This window comes from Falco biarmicus, chromosome 8, assembly GCF_023638135.1.
Source record: "Falco biarmicus isolate bFalBia1 chromosome 8, bFalBia1.pri, whole genome shotgun sequence".
NCBI lineage: Eukaryota > Metazoa > Chordata > Aves > Falconiformes > Falconidae > Falco > Falco biarmicus.
Window position 1 is genome coordinate 57007708 of NC_079295.1, and position 21472 is coordinate 57029179.

General features: G+C 44.6%; 1 long non-coding RNA gene across 2 annotated transcripts; it reads left to right on the plus strand.

Moving 5' to 3' along the window:
• The first annotated feature begins 2682 nt into the window (after nucleotides 1–2682).
• On the plus strand, nucleotides 2683–20563 carry LOC130154475 (uncharacterized). 2 transcript variants are annotated; one of them, XR_008823757.1, is made up of 3 exons: nucleotides 2683–2846; nucleotides 2972–3133; nucleotides 18191–20563. It is a non-coding gene; the product is annotated as an uncharacterized LOC130154475 (long non-coding RNA). The 2 variants fall into 2 exon arrangements; XR_008823758.1 differs by lacking the exon at nucleotides 18191–20563 and adding an exon at nucleotides 12539–14120.
• Nucleotides 20564–21472: the final 909 nt, after the last annotated feature.

Below are 21472 nucleotides of genomic sequence, written 5' to 3' on the forward strand. Positions count from 1 at the left end.
GTTTGGGTCCCTGCTTGAGCCAGGCCAGGCTGCCAAGCTGTAGCAAAAGCAGAGTGGATCATTAGCCCCCACCCTTGGCACACAAAAAGGGCCAGAAAGATTCTGACCGAGTTTAATAAAAGGCAGTCAAAGCTTAGCTGCAGCATTGTTTCTGGGTAGGACAAAACTGCTTGAATCATCTTTGTTCTGTTTAGGTTATTTTTTTATTTTTTTTTAAAGTGGATTTCTTGGAAAAGGAAATTTATCCAGGGAGGGTCTTTTGTGACAACTTCCTGAAAGCATCTAAAAAATCTGGAAAATTAAATATGTGAGGTTATTTGGCAACTAAAAAGTGAAACACTGTATCTACAGAAATTAAGCTGTTGGGTTTTTGAGGGAAGTCTGAAAGGTTTGGGGGGAAAATGCCAATGAAAAAACAACCTTTGCTAGTAACAAAACTAATTTCCTCCTCACCAGGAGAGATTAACTCACATTCCCCTCTCAGGCTGGAATTCTTCATGCTCCATCTTTTTCTAATAGTTTTTTGGGGGTTTTTTTGTGGGTTTTTGTTTTTTTTTTGGCAAAGCAGAGCAGAGGCCCCACAGTAAATGGGAAGGGGACAGGCTGGAAGGGTCCACACTGAGTAAGGGTTGGCGGAAAAGCACGTTAGAGCAGGTTGAGCTCCACGGGTTAGACTCAATCACTGTAGCTGCTAATGGTGAAGGGGAGGCATCTCCCCTTCGGGTCTCTGAAGGGGCTAAGTCACTCTGGAATCACCAGTCTCCCCCCTGACTTTGCAGGAACCACGTGTCCTTAATACAGGTGCCTCAGCTAAAGGTGGGATGAGTGATTTTCTGTACTTGCTGGCTTATCACTGCATCTCCCCATGCCGGTGGTCCCCTTCCTGCGCTTTGTCTCTTCAATTTGGCATGTCAGCTCAGTCTTCACTGATGCCTCCAGTCAACATTGGAATACAAATAATGGCAAAATAAAAACATCTCAGCAGCAAGTAGAGAATAACAGCAATAGTAAAAAGCCTAAAAAAACCCAAGTGCAAAGAAAACAAGATAGTTTTCCACATATATTTATATATAAACACACACTCATTGAATATTCCATCTAAAATGGCTCCACGAAGACACTAAAGGTCTCACAAATTCAAGCTCTTAGAAGTCCACACAACTGATAATCCAGGTCAGCCAAAGGTGGACGTGAAGGACATAAAGTACACAAGCATTTAATCTAGGCATTGCTCATGCAATTACTCCATGAGAAAGCATACATAGTTTATATATTTCAGAGAAACCTAATTTTTCCATGAATGATGCCTCAAGCACCAAAAATCCTGAGTCTAAAACAGCTCTGCAGGTCCCTAATTGTGTTATTTACTACCTACCTGCTACACCTTGGGTCAGATAACTCCACACCTGAGTGCATTGGACAGTCTCCTGGGAGAGGATACATGTGGATTTGAACCACTCAAAGGGCACTGAACTGTTATTCCCTCTAACCCAGGGAGTGTTGTTACATTTAGGTGGTGGTATGGAAGGATAGTAGCCATATCACCCAATTTTTTTAAAGAGAAAATATTTGCCAGATGAAGTCCCTGCACGGGTAGGCAAAGGTGCTATACTGAAGTCCGGGGAGGTGCCTGAGTGGTAGGAATGAATAATCAGTCTTGTGCATAGTGGTTTTCATTAGCAAAGCATAGCCAATAAACGTGGTCAAAACTAGTAATCAAAATTCCCTCCATCACACCAAAAATCTACAGGAGGGTTCTAACTCCCCCCAGCATCAGCATCAGCTGGGGAGCCCACACGCATGTCCAGGCTGCTGGACTCCACAGAGAAACCAAGCACAGGAAAACTAGACAACATTAAATTTTATGTCTGTGTCCCTTACTGGCCCTATGCCCACGGCGTGCTGATCTGCATCGGGGTGAGGGGTTGATTATAAACAAACCAGAATAACATTCTTTCAAATCTACTTAATTGCCTGTGCCTACTCTCCATGCATCCCAGAGAGGAGTTCCTGGTATCAGCTGATGTGGGAGGTGAACCATGAAAAAAACAGGTTTCACTCAAAGTAATTCCATTAGGGCCTGAAATGACTGGGTGAAACATGAGTAAGGGAAATCATCGCAGCAACACAACAGCTGGGCTCCATGACATCACTTGCAGGAATCAAAGGAAATGAGCTTATAAGTTATGCAGAAAAAAAACCAACAAACAACTTTTTTTTTGTCTGCTTATACAGTTACAGTTTGCTTTCTGAATGACAAAACAAAAAGGAAAGCTTTGAAAAATTTGGTCCTGATATTTTGCTCTTTTAGGTAAATTGTTTGGTGTTTTGCATTTATTGAAGCTGACAAGGAAATAAAACGCTTGAAATCCTTTCTGTTTGCTGTGCATGAAGACAAATTATTGCAGAAGCAACAGTACCACATGCTTCCAACAAAAATACAGTAGTGTACAACCTAAACAGTTATGTAAAAAAGAGGGATGCAGTGGTTAACATTTATATTATTGTTGCTGTCATTTGTTTGCATGTTTTGACCTTATTGGATAGCTTATCAGTAGCTATTTCTCCACAGACATCATGTTTATTGTCAAGGGATATCAAATAAATGACAAATAGCTGCTTTTAGAGTTCAAAGAGCAAAAAAATAACCCAAGCCAGGATATTTACTGCAAAGGCTTCTGCCTCATGTTTAGCTCACTCGCTTATGTCTTACCCCAAGATGTGCTTGAATCTTGAAGCCACAGCCCAGAAGACAAATCAGAACCAAGGAAGCATTGCAGACAGACAGACTGACTTCCAGTTCCTTTGTGCTCAGTAGCATGGGTACGTTAGGAGCTTGTTTCAAGGTAATGCACTTAATTATTCAACAAAAAAAATAATTTACTAAATAAGGCCATTCCTTTCCTTGCTCCAGTTACTGCTGGAGGGGTAAACAAACATTTTTGATGGATTCCTTTTTTCATGAAAACAGAAAAGAAGACCTATGAAGTCAGAGAGCTGGGATGGGATTCATCCAGCTGGAGCCATCACCTGGGCTCCCCCTTCATCACGAAAAACAGAACAGCATCTCCTGAAGCAGCCTGCTGTAACCAAAGTGCATCTCAGAAAGGTGATGTGATGACCTTCAGGTGGGGTGAGTTCCCTCCGGGTTATACATAGTCTAGACAACTGCAGCAGACTTTCTTTGGCAAAACTACAAGAAATTACTACGACCTTTAGTGGCCCTGTAACACAGCAGACCTGCACCCGCAGTGGGCTTTGCTCCTATCCCTGATTTCCCTCCAGATGGATGCTCTGTCCCCACATTGTTTTCCAGCAGCCCAGCCCCGTGTCCCTGGTTCTGTCTCCCAGGTTTGGTTCCTGCCTCACACCATGCCACCCTTATTCCAGTTTACGAGGCTGTAGCCTCAAACACGTTATCATAAAAAAAAGTGTCCACTGTAAAGATTTCCTCATAAAAAACCCCAACTCTGTTCACAAATAAATTAAGAATGTGCTTAAACCCCAGTGAAAGCACTGGAACATAAGCATGTGCTGAAAGCCTTTCCTGAATGGGGGCCTATTGCCTCCCTCTTCCTAAAAACTATTTCGGTTGAGCTTATGTTTCTTGTTGGCAAGGACTTAAAAACAAGAAGAAGGAAAAAACCTTTCCCATAAAAGTTGAACTTAACAGACCACTCTAGCATCCTTAATTGCCATCTTTTTGAGTATTGATGCAAATATTTACTAATGGGCCTTTTTAAGGCAAAGATTGTATTTCATATCAAAAATACATAGCAAAATGAGTTAGCATAGTTGTACACCGTAATGCTTTGCAAAGTTAATCAGCCTAGATAGTTGGAATGTGGGAGAATGTTTTGTTTCCAAATTGAGAATGATTACAATATTCCGGGGGTTGTTGTCTTGCCAACTTCCTTTTAATCAACTTTTTTTTATATATGGAATGAAGGCCATGAAACATCTTAAAACTGCAAGCAACCTCTTCACTCAAAAAAAACCAAGGCAGGTTTTTTTGGGGTTGTTTTTTTTTAAGTGGGTGAAGGAATCCACTGATGTAATAAATGTATCCATGTATTCCAAGTATAACTTGGAGCCAGTCTAGTTATAAACTCCTTAAGATCAAGGTTCATCATAAAACCGGGCCCTACCTTTATTTTCGTAATACTAGCGGTTGCCACTAGAATTCCTGAATCCCTTCTTCACGCCATCTGGAATGCATACACGAGCAAGTTTATGATGAAAAATATACTGTGCACTAGAGCTGGGCTTTTTTAGGGTAAAAGCAACTACAAAGGCAGTAATGTGCAGGGATTGTACATTTATTTTATTACAAGAACCAATGTGTTCCTTTCCTTTTGGTCTAACCAAGCTGAGGATGGATCATAGCAGCAAGCTTTGCAAATGAATACTGTGTTATATGTTCAGATCCGTTCTGTGCTAGCTGGAAATGAAAAGGACAGACTTGCTATCTTTATCTACTTAATCCTGTCCCTGTTTAATTCATTATGTAGAATTTCAGTCTGGGTCAGTTGTTACGGCCAAGATTGGTCTATGGCAGGTTTTGTGCCATGTATCACCCTGACACCTCAGCATTCATAACTTCCATTGCAGTTATATCGGGACAACAGGTAGCAAAATCCGCTTTCGTGGCTTCTCTAGTGTCACTGCAGGTGGAAAGTGCTAGCTCTGGTCACTGTAAAAGTTTGCTTGCAATTGCCACAAGCCAACTCCTAGTCATAATGTATTTCCATACTATGTATTGCTTTATTCTGCATGGATTTTTTTTCAGGGTTTTTTCAGTTTATTGGTATTTTTAGCAAGAATAGTGTGAGAGACCTTCTTCCTTTAACTTTTTCAGATTTTCAGTCCACGTGTACTAACTTTTGCTAAGGCCCAAGTCAGCAAAATAGAAACCTAAATTTCAGATTAGGGCTCTGATTCAGGGAAGTCCTTAATCATGCCCTCAACTGAAAAACCATGTGTCATATTTAGCAAAGTCAGTGTCCAGACATCGTGTGTTGTTCTGCACCTTGAATGAATTGAAGCCAATGTGATTTAAGCACAAGTTTTAAATCAGGTATGTGCTTAAGTCCTTTCCAGAACAGTGATAAGATTTAAGTATGGGCTGAAGTCCTGACTTAGGACTGTTAAGGGCCACTTTTCCCTCCTTCAGCTGAGGAAGGAGATCATCTAGCCACAAACAAGCTTTTCCAGTGGAGGCATCTGCTTTATCATTTCCTAGTCTGGCACACAAGTATCAGCTTTCTGATTTAATGAAATAGCAGAGGGACAACCTCAGTCTGCAGGGCCAAATCCCGTGAAGAAAAGCTTTTTGTAATGATACAAGGATGCTACGAGCTTTGCAAATACAAACACTCAATAGATACGGGCTCTAGACATTCAGCTGTCTGCGCACCCTTCCTTCCCTCCCCAGCAGAGCTGATCTCTCCCTTTTGAGGCTTGTTCAAAGTGCTCACAACACCGTGGAGCAGCAACAGGGAGGTGCAATGAGTGATGCCATTTGCAAACGTGTGCGTGCACACAGGGAATCTACTCGTCCCTTCGCTTTTCTCCCATTACTGGCTGGCACAGATTTCCTTTCTGACTTTCTTATTTGGGTTCTTTACCATGCAGCTGCCATAAACATTTCATAAATGTGAATCATGTGACAAAATAAATTCTAAAAATGCCTCTGATGCCATCAGGCCAGGCGGCCCCCTGACATCGCCCAAAGGGGCTGGCACGTTGGCAGCTGTGAAGCTCCCCCCAGCTCTCCCATCTCCACCAGTCACTGGCTCCCACTGAAACCAGCCCAGCTCCTGGCCGCTCCGCACAGGAAATCTTTCCCAACAGCAGTCCTATTCTCAACAGTAACTGCCAAAGCTGAGCCAAGGCCACGCACAAAAAGCCTAGTTTACCAGATGAATTCCCACAAAACACAAGTGACGCTATTCAGGATCTCATAAGCGGTAGGTCAGGGAATAAGGTGTTAGGACTCCTAAAGTTTAGCAGGAGGGAGCTGCTGGTCCCCTGGCCGTAGGCTGCCTGCAGTACTGCAGGGCTAATTGCTGCGCATTCCTCAGCCGTGATGTCACTGGATCGTGATGCTAACTCTTTCCCTCCTATGGATGGAGGGAACTTGTGGTGTATCTCCGAGACACCCAAAAATACACGTGCTGACCCTTTTTTAAAAAAATATATATATTTTACCATATACCTAGCAGAGCCAAACTAAATGAAGCTGAGGTCTCTGTCCAGCATTTGGAAGCCAGTTAAAATAGGAAATCAGTGTTTCTCTAAATACACAGAGTATATTACCTTAGTCATAAAATTGGGGACTTTCAAATCTAATTTGTTCAGCACTAGCGCTGTTGAAGGCTGGGAAGTGTTCCAGAGGAAATCACCTCCACGCAAACAGAGATTAGCAGCTCCCCATTGCAGACATATGGAAATGATTGCCTATAATCTCCGGTAATTGTGGCTGTATTACATTCAAATCCTGTTTTCAATTTTCTTGAACTTCTAGACTGATTGTGTTATTAAATCATGCTGGCTGATGTGTTTAATAAGGACCTATTAAATGTTTATAAAATTAGGGAAATAAATATGGGCTTTTAGTCAGATTGTGTGATGGATCTGGTAACCTATTGTTAAAAGTACTGCTGGTAAAAATGTGTCTAAAAAAATAGACTTAAAGGCTCCCTTTAAAATAAGAAACCCAATATTCGATACAACCTATTTCCAAAATGATATTCACAGATGTTTAGAGAGAAAAGAGGAGCCCGATTAGGAAGATCTCACCGAGCTGTGGGAAGAAGCGCTTCCTCCGCAGGTGACAGGTCCCCATTTCAGACAGTGCCGGGAGGGCACAATGCCAGCCCGTGGGCAGCCGCGGTGGCCCAGGGTGGCTGCCTGGGCACCTGCGTGGCTCCAGCACCGGCGTCTCGGCTGCTGGGGCAGCATGTGGCCGGCTGGCCGGCTATGGGCAAGTGCCTCCCATTGCCCTGCTCACCCTTCTCTACCCGCAGACAGTCACTTTAAATAATTAAAGAGCTCCAAGGGACCACAATAGAAAATTTGGCAAGGCAGCAAATATTTTTTTTTAAATCCAAAGGTGTGCATCTGACACGGAAGAGGGGTCTAAAGGGTCCCTCCGTGCCTCCTCCTCCCTCCCACCACCCTTCTGCTAGTGCCCCCTTTCCCACACAGTGCTACCCACCACCAGACGCAAAGCCTTTCTCTCACAATTAGTAACCCTGACAGCTCCTTGCACACCCGATGTTGCTTTTTGGAGGTAACCTTCAGTTTTTAATAGCCGGCTCTGTGCTTTCTTCATTCTCAACTCCCTTTTACAACAGCTCTCACCTGGTTGTGAACGTGCATGCATCTAACTTGTTTTAACCACAGTACACATGCTAAAGTAATTTTGTCCCCTGTCTTAAGGGCAAACATGAACCTGTTTTCTTCAGCAAATTAATCTTTTATTTTACTCTTTTTTGAGGAAGGGGGGTGAAGAGTAAGGGGGATTATAAATTAATTAATTGTTGAGTTTTTCAGCATAAAACGCACCGCATCATTATCTTTGCATAAACACACCATCTTTTAAAAAATATAACTAGCCCATAACATTGTAGTTACAGAATATTATCAAGTAATGAGGAACTTGCATGGTTCACATTAGAGACTTTGAAAGGTTTGAAGAGAATTGGATATAAGGTTAATATTTGGCAGAGCCTTGTAAATAGCCTGATTGTTATTTTATATTGGCTGAAGTATAAAAATCTGTGTTCCGTGCCAGCAAAAGCCGAGTGGTGTGGCCAGGTAGTTACATGGCTCTGTTGTTAGCCTGTTTCATGTAGGAATGTTCTTGCTCTCAGTAGGTTATTTTTTGTGTGTCTGCTTATACTCAGCTAAAATAGAGCAAGGACCCAGCACGGCAATTATTTTTACTAAATTTTGTTGGTCTGCCCTCAGGGGACCTTCTCCCAGTTTAATTGTTGGAGGGATTGTTGCCTTCTGGGATTTTATTTCAAAATGTTCTTGTTAGAATTTGCTTTCTTAACAGAGTAAGGGTTTTTACTTTTAAAAATTTAATCCTTTTTTTAATGCACATAAAAAATGCATAAAACGGTGTATCTGAAAATTAATAGAGGTGTTTCTCGATGCATAGATTTCTAAATAATTTGACTAAAGATATGCTTAGAATTGATTATATTAAAGGGGCATAAATCTCCTGCCCCCCTCCCCCACGCAGGAGCTATGGAAGTGAATTCAGGCAACCCAACTGCATTTTAAGTTAAGACAAACATGGGAGAGATCATTTGTCTCTAGCTGTACATGAAATAGCTTATAATAGTTGCAGCTGAGTACATGAAGTATATGTTAGAACCCCTTTGATATAAATCCCAGCATCGTCCTACAAAGATATTGCATTTATGCATCTGACAGGATTCACCCATAAATAATAATAGGAGAAAAATCCAAATTTATAAGCTGCTATTTCTGGATTTATTTTTAATGTGACTGAATATTCGTCCCACTTCTACAGCAGGCACTACATTAAGCAGAGCGGGGGCAATCTGGTTGAAATCAACAGAAAGAAAACAAATACAGCAATGTCCCCTTGCTCAGTCACAACCGGTCAGAGACGTGGGACAAGCTCCATGTGAGGACAAATATCACCCTGCCACATAATTCAAAGCAACTGGGGAGTCACCTAACTTATTTTGCTATTTTTAGATTAATCTCAGTATTTGTTTGTTTGGGGGAAGCTCTGCCCTTTCCCAAACATACGGTTCTTCCCCCATTGTCTTAAATTATATTTATAGCCTATGAAACCTTTGTAGGCTAAATCTCAGATCGTGTGATTTGGCATTCTCCGCTGAAACCAGCAGAGCGGTGCTGGGGTCTCGCTCGCAGCCTCTCTGTGACAGTCTACCTGCTTATTTCTTTTAGAGAAAAGCGTAGATGAGGTCAGACTTTATTCCCCTGCTTCCTCCTTCTCTGCTATTTTTTGCAGTTAACCCAGCATCTGTAATTAATTTGATAGTCACTGCCTCCTTCATCTTCTCCCCCTCTCTCTTCTGCACCCTTGGGGAGGTTGGAAGGAAAGCAAGCTAAACACAGGCATGCAGGTAGCCGAGTTCAACCTATATGTCAAAGCACTTTTTTCCACCCAAAATAAAAACAGCGTGTAGACTGAAACTCTGAAAGGTAAATAAGACCCTTGAGCCTCTAAAAGTAAACTTATCAATTAGAGCATTTGAAAAGCCTGGATGTCCGCTGTCAGACCTAATGTTAACAGTTCAGTCCACGTACGGGGCTCATTCATTAATTAATTGTGAAGCAGAAAATCCTCCACCTCAGGTCACAAAGCACAAACATCTGCCCGATGCTCCACACTTTGCAAGCCCTCACAGCATTCCCAAGTTGTAAGCTTGCAGCGAGTTTGGGAGGCCTCAGACCAGAGTCCACATCACAGAGCCGCCACACATAACGCAACATAATTTTTCCCAATTAGTTGTCTCTCTTCAGGAAAAGCCTGAGGCGGATGCAGCAGACACATCCCTAGAGAGAGCGGTCCGTCTAGGTAGGCTCAAGATCACTGGCGGATCAGTGAGAGAGAGAGAGAGAGTGTGTGTGTATAAAAAGCAGGAACAGGGAGAGCTCACAATACAGCCAGTCTTCGATATTCCCAGCTCATACACCAGGAAAAACCATCAGAAAATCACATTATTATGCAGGACAAACAAAACTGAAATAGCAGCCGTTTAAAAATTTCTTCTTATTTGACACCAAATGTATAAGAAAACCAACCAGAGGAGGTAAAGTTAAAAAGAAAAAAAAGAAACCCACAACCAAACCACCACCCCCCCCCCCCCAAAAAAAAAAAACCAAAAAACCCACAACTACCCCCCAAAATAGAAGAAGACTCATTTCAGCATTTTCACAAACTCTTCATTGTTGTCAGTGTCAGAGCATCCTCTAAGGTTAGGTTTGGGCTTTGAGCTTTTTCTATACAGAGCACTGGCAGCCAGGCTGTCTGAGAAGGGCCAGAGGCTGGCGGCAGCTCGCAGTGGCGCAGCACCCTCGGCACGGGCACTCTCACCCCATCACACACCCCTGCACCCAAGGCAAACTGCTCCCCATCCTGCCCCAGGTCTCGTGTCTGTCAAAAAAAGGATGGCACTGGTCCACGCGGGTGGGCCACCCCGCAGCATCGTTAGCTCCCAGCAGTGAACATCCCCACGGTTCTTTGGACATAAAAACACACTCGACCATCATTCAACCAGAATCACTTTCTGTTCTTCACAGACCACTTCTATTACTGCCCCCAGATTTCTCAGCTGACGTAACCGCAAAGGAGACTCATCGCACAAAGACCAGCAAAGTCAACGACAACATTTCCACTCAATTTGACCAACTGGATCATGCTGGGACTGGAAACGTCTTCTCCTGGCTCAGTGCGGCAGTGCTACCCCCTGCCCACCCTTACATCAGGCTCATATTAGACAAATTAGAGGAGCGAGGAGGAGAGAACATGTGAAACAAGGTAATTCACGAAGATCACAGCCATCAGATACTGGCCTAGCTCCTCTGCTATGGGGGCTTCACTGGTTTCAGGGAGGTTACCTTTGTGTGGAGGAAGAAGACTGCAGGATGGAGAGAACTGGCGCACCACATGGTGATGGACTTGGATGGTACATGATGAAGCTGCCATTTGCCCAGGTCCTGGGGGACCACAAGGCATCCTCAAACAGGGTGTTCCTGGGAATAAAAAGCCTGGTGCCTATTGTTAAGTAAAAGCCTGGCAGTTCATGCAGAAAGGAACAACTAAACAGAAAGAAGAACAAAGCACTGCCCTGGCAGGAGAAGTTGTAAAAGCAGGGTTGTTTTCAGGCTGCTGGTGCATGCACAGAGAGAAAAATCCAGTTTTCAAGTAAATGTACTGGGTAGAAGCAAGGCTGAGGACGAGATGGGGTGTGCGCACGAGTGTGGGAAGCAGTGGTATTTGGCATGGATGTCTTCAAAAATTGCTCAGGCTGTTCGGGGACGGTATGCAGCACTTTATTGCTTTGGCTCAGCTGTTCTATTGCACAAGTGACAGCTAAAGGCTCTGAAAAAGAGGGGAAGAATGGAAAAGTGAAAGGTGGGGAAGTTTCAAGTTTTATGTCAGAGCAATGTCAGGCTGGATAAGAGAGAGGGATGATGTAATAGGTGGGGGAGAGAGGGAGAAAGGAGGTTAATGGGGAACTGTAAAATTTCAAATGCAGTATTTTATTACAGTATTGAAACTGATGCTTACAGTTTAACAATAGGACTGGCATGGAATAGCTTAGTGGTGTGAGCCAGCAGGGCCAGGAGGATTTATGACTCTTTTTTTGCTTTTTTAATATTGCAGAAGGAAAGCCTCAGTCTTGTTTGGGTTGACAAGCCTCAAGCCTGGTAAACTGGAGTATGGTTGGAAATGCTAGCCAGTGAAAATCTGCCTGGGCTTACTGCTGCAGGGGGAAGGAGCCAGGGCTGTCGGGTATTTTCTGGAATCTGCTGTTTCCTTCAGATGCAAAAGAGGAAAAGCGGCAGAGAAAGCTGGAGCAGAGCTACCTCTGGTCAGCCATCAACTCCTCGGGAAGAGACTCCCACTGGAGGTGCCTCTTTGAGAGCGGGGAGTCTTCTCCAGGATGCCCCTAGCCCATCTTCAAATGACAGAGATGCTGCCAAAAAAGCCTTGTGAGCCCAGACAGGGTGGAGCTGGGCTCTTTATGAATCTGGTTTGTGGCCCAGAGCATTGTACAATAAGAAGCAGCTTGTGTGGTCGTGGGAGGCTTTTCCCACTGTTAGACACAGGGATTGAAATTATTTCCTGTGCTCATGGTCAGCGCTGGATCTATAATCGTGTCAGTGCCATCTATGCCCACAGACTTCAGGGATGCCCGATGCCAAGGTGTCTGCAGGTAGGACTGTACGGCAGGAGGAAAAGCCACACAGGGAGACTGGCAGGGAACTGCAGAGGGCTTGATAAAGCCCACCCACAGATGAGTGAAGCAGGGCAGGGTATTGGGAACACGGGCTTGAAAACAGGCTCAGAGTATTTCTGCTTGTACACATTATTGCACGAGGTTATACAGATCAGGAAGGCAATCTTGCGCTGAACATTTTCATTGCTTCTGTGTTATAAGTAAAGCCACCAGCCATCATCTCACTGGCACAGAGCAGCAACTATTCGCATTTCAGTCTCTCCTGCAGGCCCAGCCAGCAGCAAGTCAATAACACCCTGTGCCCCCCGAAAGACACACACAAGAAAGTCCTGACAGCCCCATTCTGCTGCATGCAAGGCAAGGGGGAGAACTGCAAATAGAAGATCCTTAAGCCTAAGTAAGCAAAGAGATTAATTCAATAAAGCACTTGAGACCCAGAGTTAAGATGCCCAGAAAAATTAAAAATTATACTCTACTAGATTTGAGAAACATTCACCAAAAAAAACATTACTCTTTATCTCCTATTGCATATCATATCAACATATACATTTCTTTTTCAGTGGGGAGACTGTTTGCCAACATCCTTGTGACCCGGGTTAATCCTAAGGAGACAAAGCAGGAGCCTCCTCTCTCCTTCCCCTGCTCTTGCAGAGGAGATGCAATCCTGAGGTTAAATTCCAGCTGGCTTCCCTGTCCCCAGCACAACCAGCTCGTCAGAGGAACTCATCAGCTCCTGAATGCAACAAGCCAACAGGGAATCCCTTTAGCTGCCTCTGCTGCATTCGGCTTTGATCTGTTTATAACGTAAAAAAATAGACAAATAACTGAAAACATAAGTCCCATGCCATCGTGACCATTGTTTCTGAAAGGAGCAAGAGAGCTTTTGGCAGAGCAGGGTAGAAGACAAATGCCCCAAGCTCATGCACTTAAGTGAAGAGAAGGTGAAAACAGCCAGAGGAGAAGTGTGGGACCTGGACCACCTTACCAAGGTGGCACAGGGACATCTGTGCACCATGGATACAGAGAGGCAGGCACAGTTTGTAGGGACTGGCAGGGAGTATCACTATGAAGGGTTGTGCCCACTTGCAACGAATCTGAACATTAATACAGCACTTCCCAGGTGCTCACTGGAAATGTAAATTCTTTAAGTTCTACAATTTTATCTTTGCGCAACCAGCTGTTACCTTTCTAATGCCTACGTGCATGCACAGGAAGAGAAAGCGGCTCCATCATTCCCTTTCCCTCAGAGGAGATGCCAGAGCCTTTTACCAGTGAGGGGGTGAAAGGCTGTAGCTCATGCTTTGAACCAAAGACCCGGTTCCTTCCCCCTTCATGCAAGGGCCGCATCCTGCCCCGAGGAAAGCGGCTCCTTTGGACTGCTTTGATACAAGAGCAGTGCCACGTGGAGGGATATGCATGAAACACCAACCTCTCCTTTGGTTCTGGGAACACAAGCCCCATGTCCCCTGGCCCCTGAGCATCTCACACCTGAGGCTGAGTTCTGGGGCTCCAGGTGAAGTGACTGTTTCGCAGCAGCCCCAAAACCCCAGGACCCCTCCTGTGCCGTGGGCAGTGCTGTCCCCTCCCTGCTGCTGCAGCAGCGAGAGGTGACGTTCTGCAGAGTAGCTTGCCATTCTCCAGTTTCCCTTAGTGACCAAGCTACATATGTTCAGAAAACTGAATTTATGTCGGCGGCTCGTTGTTCCCAGCCAGAAGATTCAGTCTGATTTGTATATAGCTCTGCATAAATTCCTCGTTAACCTTTACAACCATCTGGAGCGAGAGTTGCTCCTCATATCACAGCGGACCGCAGCAATGGCAACAAGCGTAACTGAAACTGCCGGGCTTTACGAGGCTGTGCCAGGCACCTCGCCTAGAGCTGGAGGAGGAGGGTGAAGGGAAGAGCCACCTCCTCGGGGTCCCCAGCCAGTGCCCACTGCTGCGGTCACCCCACCCAGCCCGGGGGGCAGCACAGCCCTGAGCAGATCCCATGGCAGCGCCTGCCCCAGAGGCAAGGGGCTGTTATTGTTCGTCTCCTTCCGTAGCACAAACCCTCTACCTTCTGTTACTCTGTTTAAGAACAGGCAGCTGCTTAATGCGAGGCTGCCGAGCCTCCAACGGCAGCCACGCGCTTAATGCTTCAATTTCCACATTTTATTTTATATGTAATTTAAAGCCCATGGTGCCTTAATTGTAAAATAGGCCTTATTAAAATAATAGCTCGAGAAGCAGTGGGGTACCCTGTGCGGCGGAATGAAGCTTTCTACCTTAACTGCTGTTTACAAGGATTTAAAAGGGAGATACAACCAAAATAGAGCTGTAGAGATGCTTCCAATGTAAGCGATGGACCAAAGACCACTGGATAATTAAGGCTCTTTCCTTTTCCCTCCCCTCACCCCACCATGCTACCGCCTGCTCTCTTTAGATACCCAGAGTGCACCCTTCGCTGCATTTATGATTGATGATGTAGTACGGATACTTCGGTACTGGTAAGCAGCATGGGGTTTTGATTAATGATGTCGGTGGCACTCCCATAAGACCAACAGCAAATAATATTGTTATCAGAAAACAGCTAACATGACTAGGAAAACAGTAGGGTCCCTATGAGTTTGGCAAAATCTTTCTTGTCTGAAATCATCCTTGTGCTGTCCAAATTCTACTTTCAGGAGACAACCCCTGGGAGATGGAGGGCATGATCACAAAACTCTGGACTGCCTATAAACTCCCTACATCTTGGCCCTTACAAGGCACAGCCCTAGTTTAAGTTAGGGCTCCCTCAGGGCTGCTTTGATTTATGTCCTGCCTCAGGTCTCCCAGGTAATGAGAGAGCGGGCTGTGACCCACCACTTTGTGGCACCTGGCCTTCCTGGAGGGTGGAGGTTGAGAGCAGGCTGGCACAGCATCCTCAGGCAGGACATTGGCTCTGCCCTGGGTACCCTCAACCAGCCTGGCCCACACAGCACCCTGTGCTGCTGGAGGAGCAGAGGGGCCACAGGGTAACTTGCGACATCACGCTCACCAGCACATAAACTGCCCGATAGTTTCATTTTGTCCTCAGCTTCGCGTGCTCCAGACGCACTGAGCCTTGGGAAGGTTGGGTTTTTTTTTTCCCCTCCGCTGTCTGTATTGTACCCGCATCCTCTCAAGTCTGCAAGGCTTGGCAGGGTTTCGTTGCCCGCTCAAAGGGCATGTGCATTCTTCCCGTCAGACTTCAGTTGGACGTTTCTACTCTCCTAGACTGAAGGATGAAACAGGAGGCGCAGTGCCCCAGGGTTTGCATGCTGTGGCTTCTGAAGCCTGTCTTGCTGCCAGCACGAGCACTCAGTGCTCACGCTGTAGAGCTGGGTGACTGCACTTCTCCTGTGTTCACAGCAGCCCTACTGACAGTTCTCCTGGTGATGAAAAGCCCTTAAAAGCAAACCAAAACCAAACAAAAACAGCTGCAGCTCTATGGACATACCTCAGCAACATCAGCAGATTGATCCTACGGAGGATGTGTTGCATCCTGGGATTGAAGGGCTTCTTAGCTCCTGGATTTTGGGGCATCTTCACCACTATGGACCTCCCTATGTTACCAGGGAAATGCAGATCCATACGCCAGCAGGATCAGGCTGCTTGTGATCCATACCATAAGCCCATTCGCACGCTGTCTCCACTGGAGCCACAGTGAGCAGAGAGCCCCCTAGTCCCCTGTCCTGCCCAGTGACACTACCTGCAGCACCCTGACACCTATAGCAAGGGACACTTCTTACACCGGACCTGCTGGTGGGCAACATCTCAAAGAGCACAAACTGTGCTGGGCTGGTGCCTCTGCCCCAAACACACACCACCACCAGCACGGTCCAGGACCCTGTGCTTTCAAAGCCCTGGAGAAGATGGCAGGGGCTCCTGTACAGCTTGGGCTGCTTATGGGGAGCTGTACACCCCAGAAAAAAAAAGGAGCAGGGCCAGACCACTCCCTGCCAAGAAAAGCCACATCTGGGGCACCACGCACTGCCAGAAGCTGTATCCACGCACAGGCAGCTCAATGCCAGCCGCTTGCTATGTGGCACACAGGGGTGTGTGCTGAAGGTCTCAGTGCATATATAGGGATGGCAGTGACAGAGGCACAGCACATGTAGCAGCATGGCACCCACACGGCAGGCTGTGATTTTGGGTGCAGGGAACGCACATGGCTCCGCAGCCCCCCCACCCCCCTCCACCTGCAGGCTGCCCTCAAAACCTGTTCCCCAAGGGCCACTTCCAACTTTCCAAACCCATCAGCAGATTCACACAGCTGCTATTTAAAAATAAAATAAAAATAATACCAACAAAAAAAAAACCCACAGGAGAAATCGTTCCTTTTTTTCATCCTCTAACAGCAACATTTCCCCTCCCAGCATTCACACTGGCCAGGGGCCCACGGCTGGATTATTTAGTCTGACTCCTGAAGCAGGGACAGATTTACAATTCAAATTCTCATGAAACAGCAGGGCTAGAAACTTCATCAAACTTTATATTATTGAAAAAAAGAGATTCCCAGAAAGGATCCAGGCTAACTGCCCTCAAAGCTGTGATATCTTTGCTGTATAAAGAAGCTACTTTATGCTGTCTTTCAGGTGTGTTTAAAATGCATTAGTGTTTTTCTTTGTCATTTGTACTCTGACAGAAAGCTAAGACCCCACAACTTTTAAGGAGGGATTTCAAAAACAGTCAATTGTAAAAATATATTTTTTAAAAAATTATTTAAAATACTTCCTAAAATTGAAACGTTTCTGAAGGATGTGTTTCCATCTCACGTAAAATGTATATGCAGGACATGCTCAAAAAGAGGGGCAAAGCCTCATCCTTTGCTGAGGATGCAAATCAGACGTGCTGGGGTCTGTAATGAAGGCTACTAAAGAGGTACTCCAGACCCCGCACCGTTTCCAGCCAGCAGTCACCTACAGCAAGGAGGAGTTGAAGGGCCTGAAGGCACAGATCTGTGATAGAGGGGGCATTTATCACAGATAAATCACTTTCCCCTCTGCCAATGCACTCCAGCGGCTGGTATAAAACCGCGCTCCCCCCTTGAACACTGGCAGCTGGCCCCAGTGACCAAGTGATCAGGGTCAACGGACAAGGAGTTTAACATCAGAAGTCAACAAATGCATATGTACATATTGTTTACTGTATGCTCATTTATATACTTATATATCAATATATAACACATTTCCAGGCAATGGTCTTAGTAAAATTTTGAGAAAATTAGCTTTTTCTTAGAATATAACATCATTTATAGTAAGTGAAACATTTTCCAAATATATTTGACCTTATTAAAAAAAATCCTATTTTAGAAAATGCTTCAGATTTTTTTTATTAATATTTTTATCATGCTTATATCCCAATTCACTAATGAACCCTGAATTTCATTAGGGTATTCTTGAAGGGGAAAATATGGGAAAAATATAACTGAAACAGCAAATGAGTCCATTCTGAACTCTGCAAATTGATAGCAGATTCTCATTTTTAACATCTTCCATAAAATGTCTGTTTTGGAGTAAGAGAGAAGAAGAATGACTTTTCTTTGACCTGCTCTGGCCAAGTTTTACTCTAAAACAATATAGCATCACTATAATGTACCTGAGATCCAAAATAAATGTGTCTGTCTTGCAATATCTGTGCAGGAATTATCAGTAATACTATATGTTCCAGTTTCAGATGTTTCTAATCAATCTTTTAGTATCTTACATGTCTGCCTATTAAGCTAGAGATGATCACTTGGACTCTGAACTCCTTCTCTCTTTGTAAAATCATCTTGAGTAATATTAAATCATGTTGTTGGAGCCCTGGAATTTCTGGGTTTCATCAACATTTGCCCTCATTTTTCACATGGCAAAGTTAAGGAAATATCTGGTAACATTTTAATTCCACATTATTCAATGTGGCTTGTATAGGTGTGGTGCAATCGAGTCCTACACAGGAAAGGCTGATTTGAAGTCCTGGCAGAGCGATTAACCGATTCCCAAAAGATATGGATATAAATTTCTCCTAGGCACATCTGCCCTGTCTGCTTTTAATTTTGAAACACCAGCTTTAATTTAGAAACCGTACTGTAAGCTCTCCCTTTTGTGGACAAGAATGACATAATTTGCTGAGCAAAGACCCAGAGCCAAGCTTTTTTGTCTTAAGTAATCAATGAGTAGTAACCAACAGACAAATGTTCCTTCGCTGATTCTCCTCTGCCTTCGCAGGTTATTGCGCTGTGCGGATCACGTCCTAACGGAGAGGCTGGGCTGCGCAGCCCCCACCCCACCCCCGCAGCCACCGAGATCACCTCCTCTCACATTCTTGATCAGCTTCCCTGTGGCAACAGCAGCAGCGGATCACATGGAAAAGTAATATTAGGAAAGTATTTAATGTATTTATAGCTGTCTTTTAATGACATTTACCAGCTGGAAAGGAGGAGGCCTGCCAGCACCGAGTGATCAATCAGCTTTGAGGAACTCCAGCAAGTGCTCTCAAGACCACCAGCAAGCCTTCCTCCAGCCCTGGCTCCATCTTCTCCCCTTCAGCTGCAGATCTTTGGGGCAAATCAGGCTGACAGAGTGTTTGCCTGGCCCTTATCACAGCGGGACCTTGAATTTAGCCCCGGGCTGAGGCTGCTACAGCATACAAATAAATAGTGCTAATTCTTAGATCACGGTTTAGAAATTTCTGTTCTGCGCTAGCCCGGCAATCTGTGAGCATGGGATTCATTATGAACAGCCCATATAATAAATTCAGTGTGCCAATCTGTTTTTCCAGAGGACAAGAAGAGAGACTACTGAAGCCTGAGCTTGGCCACTGTTTGCAGCAGACCACCAGATTTCTCCTTACAACCCAACGCCATCAGACGGCTCTGGCTGTTGCGGGAGGAGTTACCTGCACTTGGAAAATTGCAAAGATCAACCCATATGGAAAAGATCATGATTGAAAGGTCCAAGTAAAGCAATTTTCTGCTTCCCAAAAGATGTGGATATAAATAGAACAGTGCCTGAAAATGAGCAGGCAGAAATGAAATACAAATGCAGAGAGCAAGTCTTCTAAAGCAAATAAAGATTTTACTGTATTTGTCCTCAAACAGGGTGTGCCAGACCCATCAGGCAATGCAAATTTGCCCAAGAAGGCAAACAGCACCCTGGCTTGTGTCAGAAACTGTGGCCAGCAGGGCCAGGGCAGTGACCATCCCCCTGTGCTCTGCACTGGTGAGGCTGCACCTCGAACACTGTGTTGGGGTTTGGGCTCTTTGTTTCAAAAGGGACATAGAGGTGCTGGAGCATGTCCAGAGAAGGGCAGTGGAGCTGGGGAAGGGTCTGGAGAACAAATCTTATCAGCAGAGGCTGAGGGAACTGGGGTTCTTCAGTCTGGAGAGGAAAAGTCAGGGGGGACCTTATTGCTCTCTACAGCTGTCTGAGAGGAGGCTGTAGGCATGTGGGGATTGGTCTCTTCTCCTAAGTAACAAGCAACAGAACAAGAGGGAATAGTCTCAAGTTATGCCAGGGGAGGTTTAGATTGGATATTAGGAAAAATTTCTTCCCTGAAAGGGTGGTGAAGCATTGAAACAGGCTGTCCAGGGAGGTGGTGGAACCACCATTCCTGGAGGTGCTTAAAGAACAGGTAGATGCGGTGCTTAGGGACCTGGTTTAGTGATGGACTTGGCAGTCCAGGGTTAACAGTTGGACTTGATGATCTTAAATGTCTTTCCAACCTAAATGATTCTATGATTCTTTCTCTACCCTGCTGCCCCAGCTCCCATGACACGTATGAGAGGCTGGACACCATCACTTTGCGCAGTAATGTTGAGCCATTATTGTGCCTAAGTTCAGGCTGACCTAAAGTCGTAACTAAGAAGTGCATGTTCCCGTGACCCCATTATCCCCAGGAAGCCCTGCCCCACCACTGCAATCCTGAGCATCCATGTACACTCCTGAAGAGAGTCCCTCAGGACACACTCCGAAGTTGCTCTCTGAGCATCATGCCAACCTTTTGTTTTAACATCAAGGGGTCTTCAGCCATCTTATCTGTTACTCTAATTGCTCTGACAAGCTGTGGAAATACACGTCATTTAATGAGTAAACCTATAAAATAATCATTTGCTGTCTGTGCACTTGATGCTCAGAATCTGCTGAAATTTCATGTAGGAAAAAGCTCCACTGGGCTTGAAGGAATGATTTTTTCATTTCTCCCTTTTTCTCTGAAAAGGAATTTTACAGCTACTGTAGGAGTTCATGTCTCTCAAGACTTCAAGTGACCATCGCTATTTTCTATCCCCCTCCCCACCTGTACAAATTGTATCTAAAACATTTTGCATCTTGTTTGTAATTGTTATATTTGAAGTTTTTAGTTTAATTTCTTTCTTTTGATAGCTGAAATTCACGTATGGAATAAAGGGTTACAAATGCTCACCATTTACAAGACATGTAATGACAGCGAGGAGGCAGGAGATTGCTTCATCAGCTCTCTGCACTAATATTATTTAAGTAATAGAGCTTAAAAACCCCATCCTCTTATAACTGCATAACCTTGAATGGACACAACAGGAGGCCTACAGAAATCTGTAATGCTGAAAGCTGTTGGATGAAACACCTGAGAAAGAAGTCCCCTGCAAAAGAAATCCCAGCAAAATACCTGTAGACACTAGAAGTGGTTGAAAGTTGCTAAAAAAAAAAAAAAAAACACAAAACTTTTAGTGGTTTTGAAAAAATATTTCTCAAACACAAAAGGTTTGTTTCCTCCTTTAAAAAAAAAAATATATATGCATTTCATCTAATTGAAAAGCTAAAAACCCGGGTGGGGAAAGTCCTTTGGGTTATGTTCAGCCAGTTTTATTTCAACTTCTGTGGTTTGGTCTTACATTAAAATTAAATATTTGGCTAATCTGTGAAACAGAAAAACAAAAAAAATCCCCCAAAACCTGACCAGAAAAATTAATCCAATCAAACTCCACTTCTATTCCTGTTCTGGAAGTAGATGCATATAGCCCTTAGGAAAGGTGCCGTACTGTGATTTTCTTCCAAGACAGTGGCAGCACAGGACAGCTGTTGTCCTCTCGGAAAGCTTTACCTGTAGACAATTTACTAAATGGTTTTCAGAGCCCCCATTAAGATTCTTTTGCAGAATACTGGGGCAATATCCGTGGCTAAAATGAAGCCAAAATATCTTTTCTTAGACAGCGGTGTTAAAATGTCAAATAGTAGTTTTACAACAAAGTTACAAGTTTTGTGCAAAAAGAGTTGCAGAACAAAACAACAAGGTTGAGTGCAAAGCTGAATGCCTTAATGCACACTGGCCGCATGAGGGAGGCGAGCTTGGGGTGTGGGTATGTGTTATAGCAAATATCACTTCAGCTTTAGAATTCAGCACACACTACAGAGAAGAGAAGAGGCTCCCGGACAGAGTCAATGTCATCACAGGTTTTGGGGTTGGGTGTTTTCCTTCTTCTTTAATTCAGACTAATAAACTTTCAGAAACACTGATGCACTTCCACCACTGGT